A 6,534-nucleotide genomic window follows, 5' to 3' on the forward strand; every position below is an offset into this window, starting at 1 on the left:
TTACCCCTAAACTTAACCAATCACATTTATTTCCTAAACGTAATCTGAACCTGCCTGACCTTAACCAATTGGGATTACTTGCCTAAACTTAACCAAACACATTCAAAGCTACCCTCAGAACCCAATACAATAAATATATGACAAAATGAGGATGTGGGGTGTAAAGATGATGGTCCCATATTGAGGGGGAACACCTGTAGCATGAATATATATACAGTGGGGCAAAAAAAGTATTTAGTCAGCCACCAATTGTGCAAGTTCTCCCACTTAAAAATATGAGAGAGGTCTGTAATTTTCATCATAGGTACACTTCAACTATGACAGAAGATGAGAAAAAAAATCCAGAAAATAACATTGTAGGATTTTTAAAGAATTTATTTGAAAATTATGGTGGAAAATAAGTATTTGGTCACCTACAAACAAGCAAGATTTCTGGCTCTCACAGACCTGTAACTTCTTCTTTAAGAGGCTCCTCTGTCCTCCACTCGTTACCTGTATTAATGGCACCTGTTTGAACTTGTTATCAGTATAAAAGACACCTGTCCACAACCTCAAACAGTCACACTCCAAACTCCACTATGGCCAAGACCAAAGAGCTGTCAAAGGACACCAAAAACAAAATTGTAGACCTGCACCAGGCTGGGAAGACTGAATCTGCAATAGGTTAGCAGCTTGGTTTGAAGAAATCAACTGTGGGAGCAATAATTAAGAAATGGAAGACATACAAGACCACTGATAATCTCCCTCGATCTGGGGCTCCACGCGAGATCTCACCCGTGGGGTCGAAATGATCACAAGAACGGTGAGCAAAAATCCCAGAACCACACGGGGGGACCTAGTGAATGACCTGCAGAGAGCTGGGACCAAAGTAACAAAGCCTACCATCAGTAACATGCTACGCCGCCAGGGACTCAAATCCTGCAGTGCTAGACGTGTCCCCCTGCTTAAGCCAGTACATGTCCAGGCCCGTCTGAAGTTTGCTAGAGAGCATTTGAATGATCCAGAAGAAGATTGGGAGAATGTCATATGGTCAGATGAAACCAAAATCTAACTTTTTGGTAAAAACTCAACTCGTCATGTTTGGAGGACAAAGAATGCTGAGTTCCATCCAAAGAACACCATACCTACTGTGAAGCATGGGGGTGGAAACATCATGCGTTGGGGCTGTTTTTCTGCAAAGGGACCAGGACGACTGATCCGTGTAAAGGAAAGAATGAATGGGGCCATGTATCGTAAGATTTTGAGTGAAAACCTCCTTCCATCAGCAAGGGCATTGAAGATGAAACGTGGCTGGGTCTTTCAGCATGACAATGATCCCAAACACACCGCCCGGGCAACGAAGGAGTGGCTTCGTAAGAAGCATTTCAAGGTCCTGGAGTGGCCTAGCCAGTCTCCAGATCTCAACCCCATAGAAAATCTTTGGAGGGAGTTGAAGGTCCGTGTTGCCCAGCAACAGCCACAAAACATCACTGCTCTAGAGGAGATCTGCATGGGGGAATGGGCCAAAATACCAGCAACAGTGTATGAAAACCTTGTGAAGACTTACAGAAAACGTTTGACCTCTGTCATTGCCAACAAAGGGTCTGAGATAAACTTTTTTTGTTTATTGAGATAAACTTTTGTTATTGACCAAATACTTATTTTCCACCATAATTTGCAAATAAATTCATAAAAAATCCTACAATGTGACTTTCTGGAGAGAAAAAAATCTAATTTTGTCTGTCATAGTTGAAGTGTACCTCCAGAGAAAGTCAGAGAAATTACAGGCCTCTCATCTTTTTAAGTGGGAGAACTTGCACAATTGGTGGCTGACTAAATACTTTTTTGCCCCACTGTATAGCATACAAATGCTATAGCGTGATTAGGAGTTGAAAAACCAAACTGTAAATATATTAATGTGGGTTTTATTTTCATGGTTGAATAAATGGGTCACATACATGCATACTTTAATATTGTGTGGAGGAAAAATGTTATTTTGTGTAGTAACTATTGTGATACCCTGAACTTTTGACAGGCCTATCTGGAACAGGGGTGCTTGGAAAGATGAAAGAGCATGCTGCACCTCATATAACATATTACAACATATGGATTCATATTTCAGCCTGGACTCATAGACTACACTGAACAACAATTATAAATGCAACATGCAAATCAATTTGTTTAAATAAATTCAATATGTCCTAATCAATAGATTTTACCTGACTGGGAATACAGTTATGTATCCGTTGCTCACAGATACCTTTAAAAAAAAAAACAGTCAGTATCTGGTGTGACCACCATTTGCCTCAACACAGCTTCTTCACATAGTTAATCAGGCTGTTGATTGTGACCTTTGGAATGTTGTCCCACTCCTCTTCAATGGCTGTGCGAAGTTGCTGGAAATTAGCGGGAACTGGAAGACGCTGTCGTACACGTAGGTCCAGAGCATCCCATGCCTGCCCATGACAACCCCACTGCCACCATGGGGCTCCCCCACACGACGCCATACACGTTTTCTGCTATCTGCCCGCTATAGTTGAAGCTGGGATTTATTCTTGAAGAGCACACTTCTCCAGCATGCAAATGGCCTTCGAATGTGAGCATTTGTCAAATGAAGGCAGTTATACCAAACTGCAGTCAGGTCACCCTAGTGAGGACAACAAGCATGCAGATGATCTTCCCTGAGACGGTTTCTGACAGTTAGTGCAGAAATTATTTTGGTTGTGCAAATCTACAGTTTCACCAACTGTCCGGGTGGCTGGTCTCAGACGATCCCGCATGTGAAGAAGCCGGATATGGAGGTCCTGGTCTGGCGTGGTTACACGTGGTTTGGTTGTGAGGCCGGTTGGACGTACTGCCAAGTTCTCTACAATGACGTTAGAGGGGGCTTATGGTAGAGAAATTAACATTACATTCTCTGGCAACATTTTTTGTGGACATTCCTGCAGTCAGCATGCCAATTGCATACTTCCTCAAAACTTGAGACATTTGTGGCATTGTGATGTGACAAAACTGCACATTGTAGAGTGGCCTTTTATTGCCCCCAGCACAAGGTGCACCTGTGTCATGGTCATGCTGTTAAATCAGCCTCTTGATATGCCACTCCTGTCAGGAGGATAGATTATCTTTGACAATGCTCACTAACAGGGATGTAAATACATTTGTGCAAAAAATACGCTTTTTGTGTGTGTGGAATATTTCTGGGATCTGGGGTGGATGGTTGGTTGGGTGTATAATGCGAACGTTTAGCAACCCAAAGGTTGTGTATTTGAAACTCATCATGAACAATTTGAGCATTTTTAGCAACTTTTCAACTACTTTCTACTTTTTTGCTACTTAGCATGTTAGCTAACCCTTCCCATAACCTTAACCCTTTTAGCTAACCATAACCTTAACTATTTAACCTTAATCCTTACCTTAACCATAACCCCTATCCTAGCTATAGTTAGCCAGCTAACTAGCATTAGCCACCTAGCTAATGTTAGCCACAACAAATTAGAATTCGTAACATATCATACGTTTTGCAAATTCGTAACATAATGTACACTTTGCAAATTTGTAGCATATTGTACGTTTTCTAAATCGTAACATACCATACGAATTGTAGTTTGTAACATATCATACTAAATGAGTATCTCAGATTTCCATCCAGAATAATATGAAGTGCTCTCAGACCAGGTTGCATATTTGAATATTACTGCAGTTTAGTCAGATAAAACGTTGGGAGAATATTGTTTAAGCAATAAGCCCTGAGGTGGTGTGGTTTATTGGCCATATACCACAAACCCCTGATGTGTCTTATTTGTATTATAAGCTGGTTACCAAGGTAATTAGAGTAGTAAAAATACATGTTTTGTCATACCAATAAGCATTCAGGGCTCGAAAAACACAGTTTTTAATAAGAAATAGACATGTCACATGACCAATAAGGATGAATAAACATTTTCATATGTTTTATTTTATGGAATACAGTGACTGTGCACCTGGCCTCGTAGTTCCTGGCATCCCCCCTCCTTGTTGCCCCAATAACAAGTTTCACTCGAACCTGGTCTCCGCATACCAACATCTGCGCATGACGCCATCGGCAAGGAATCGCGCGTTACCTCCTGTTGACGCAGGGTTTTGGTTTTGTTTAGCGTGTGCGTGAGTGCGTGGCGTGGCATGCGCGTCTCTTTCCGCATTGGAATATTTGAGATCCACCCTTCTGCCCTCATGGGCTTTGTAGCAATCAGCGAGCCGCACCGCGATTAAAAGGAACTCCCTCTGCTTTCAATGAAATCTCTAGGGGCTGAGTTTAATGACCTTGAAAAATGATCTGGGAAAGAATTCCTGTTTTAAGTGGGGAAAAAAACGCTTATACATGATCACCCTCATTTTCCACGAATCAGACATAAACGCACACTGCATGTGCGCAAGCTGCAGCAATGAACATAGGTCAGAAATTCGGCTGGATTTAGTTAGTTAAATAGTGCTAAAACGATGAATCATAACACATTCAACTCGACCAGGATAAGACAGTACATTCACTCATATTTTCCTCTCAGGAAAACCCGTATGAAAAACCAGACTCTGGAATCTAAAACCATACATAGTCCAGGCCTGTTGGAAAGGTGGCAACAATGACTGGGTCTATATTTTGCATAGTCCTATCCAGTTGTCATCAAGGTCCAATAAAGAACATGTATGAGAAATATATTTTCTCCATCACATGCTGTTAAACCCAAGTTGCCCCGGCAACTCATAAGTAATCAAAGAAAAACATTTCACAAGCTGAGGGATAGGAAAAGAACGGGGAGGGCTGGAGACTTGAGGAGAGAAGTTCTATGCATGTAGAAGTTATACTCATGTAGCCTTTTCATGCGAAAACGAAATGGCCATTTTACAAAGATTCTAAATATTTGTTGAATGTAGTCATTTCTGTAGCCTTCTTCTGTTAACACTGATATTAAAAATAGATATGTGTGCTTTGTACACATGCAGTAATACACTTGGTAATGACATGATCTCCAGTGCACATTTATACTGAAAAATATATAAACACAACAATTTCAAAGATTTTACAGAGTTACAGTTCATATAAGTAAATGACTGGGAATACAGATATGCATCTGTTGGTCACGGATACCTTAAGAAAAAGGTTGGACTGTGGATCAGAAATGGTGTGACCACCATTTGTCGCGCTGCCTCATGCATTGATCAGGCTGTTGATTGTGGCCTGTGGAATGTTGTCCCATTTACTGTATATTGCCGGGAACTTGAACACGCTGTCGTACAGGTCGATCCAGAGCATCCCAAACATGCTCAGTGGGTGACATGGCTGGTGAGTATGCAGGCCATGGAAGAACTGGGAAACTTATTGTGGTTTTCCTAGATATGGCTACTGTATTGTGATCACTACATCCGATGGTTCTGCATACTGCTTTCAAGCACATTTCTGCAGCATTAGTGAAGATGTGATCAATACATGTTGATGATTTCATTCCTGTGCTGTTTGTAACTACCCTGGTAGGTTGACTGATAACCTGAACCAGGTTGCAGGTACTGGTTAGAGTTTGAATATTTTTCTTTAGTGGGCAGCTTGATGAAAGCCAGTTAATATTTAAATCACCAGAACATATATCTGTTGATTTCACATTCCTTATCAAGCATTTCACACATGTCATCCAGATACTGACTGTTAGCACTTGGTGGTCTATAGCAGCTTCCCATAAGAATGGTCTTTAGGTTAGGCAGATGAACCTGTAGCCATATTCCTTCAAAAGTATTTAACATGAGATCCTCTCTATGCTTTACAGGAATGTGGTTCTGAATATAAACAGCAACACCTCCACCATTGGCATTTCTGTCTTTTCTGTCAATGATATAACCTTGTATTGCTACCACTGTATCATCAAATGTTTTATCTATTATACGTGAGTTTCAGAGATAGTCAGAGTATGAATGTCATCTGTTACTAGCAAATTATTTATTTTGTTAACTTTGTTTCTTAACATGCTATTTGGAGCTCTTTTCTTGGACGCTTACTATTTTTCCTTGCTTTACTGGGAAGTTTAGCAGAAGTAGATATGCTCATGTTATTTATGTTAGTGCAGGTTGAGCTGTAAACAGTGGACATCCTACAAGGGCACACCGCCTCAGTGCTAACAGTATAAATCTGGTTCATAGGCACATGATTACTGCATACAATAGCTGAAGAATCATCAGAGGCATTCAGGGCAGTTAGAGGGACATACATTAGGTTACTTACATTGTGTCTACCAATGCTCCTGGTATATTGTACATTTGCTGAAGCATTATGACAACACAGCGTCACAATGGTAGGGTGTTACATACTCCCCGTGGAGTGAAACAAGTATGTGATTGTAGGTGCTAGGAAGGATGACAGAGGCAGAGAAAAATGCAGTTTACAGGGAATGTATTTATTATGTATTATTCCTTAACACAGTAAAGTGGGGAAAAGGTAGCTGGGCTTGGATCATTGGTGAATCATTGTCTCAACACATCCTTTTGATGTAAGTCGCTTTGGATAAAAGCGTCTGCTAAATGGCATATATT

Source organism: Oncorhynchus gorbuscha, linkage group LG15, assembly GCF_021184085.1.
Source record: "Oncorhynchus gorbuscha isolate QuinsamMale2020 ecotype Even-year linkage group LG15, OgorEven_v1.0, whole genome shotgun sequence".
Lineage (NCBI taxonomy): Eukaryota > Metazoa > Chordata > Actinopteri > Salmoniformes > Salmonidae > Oncorhynchus > Oncorhynchus gorbuscha.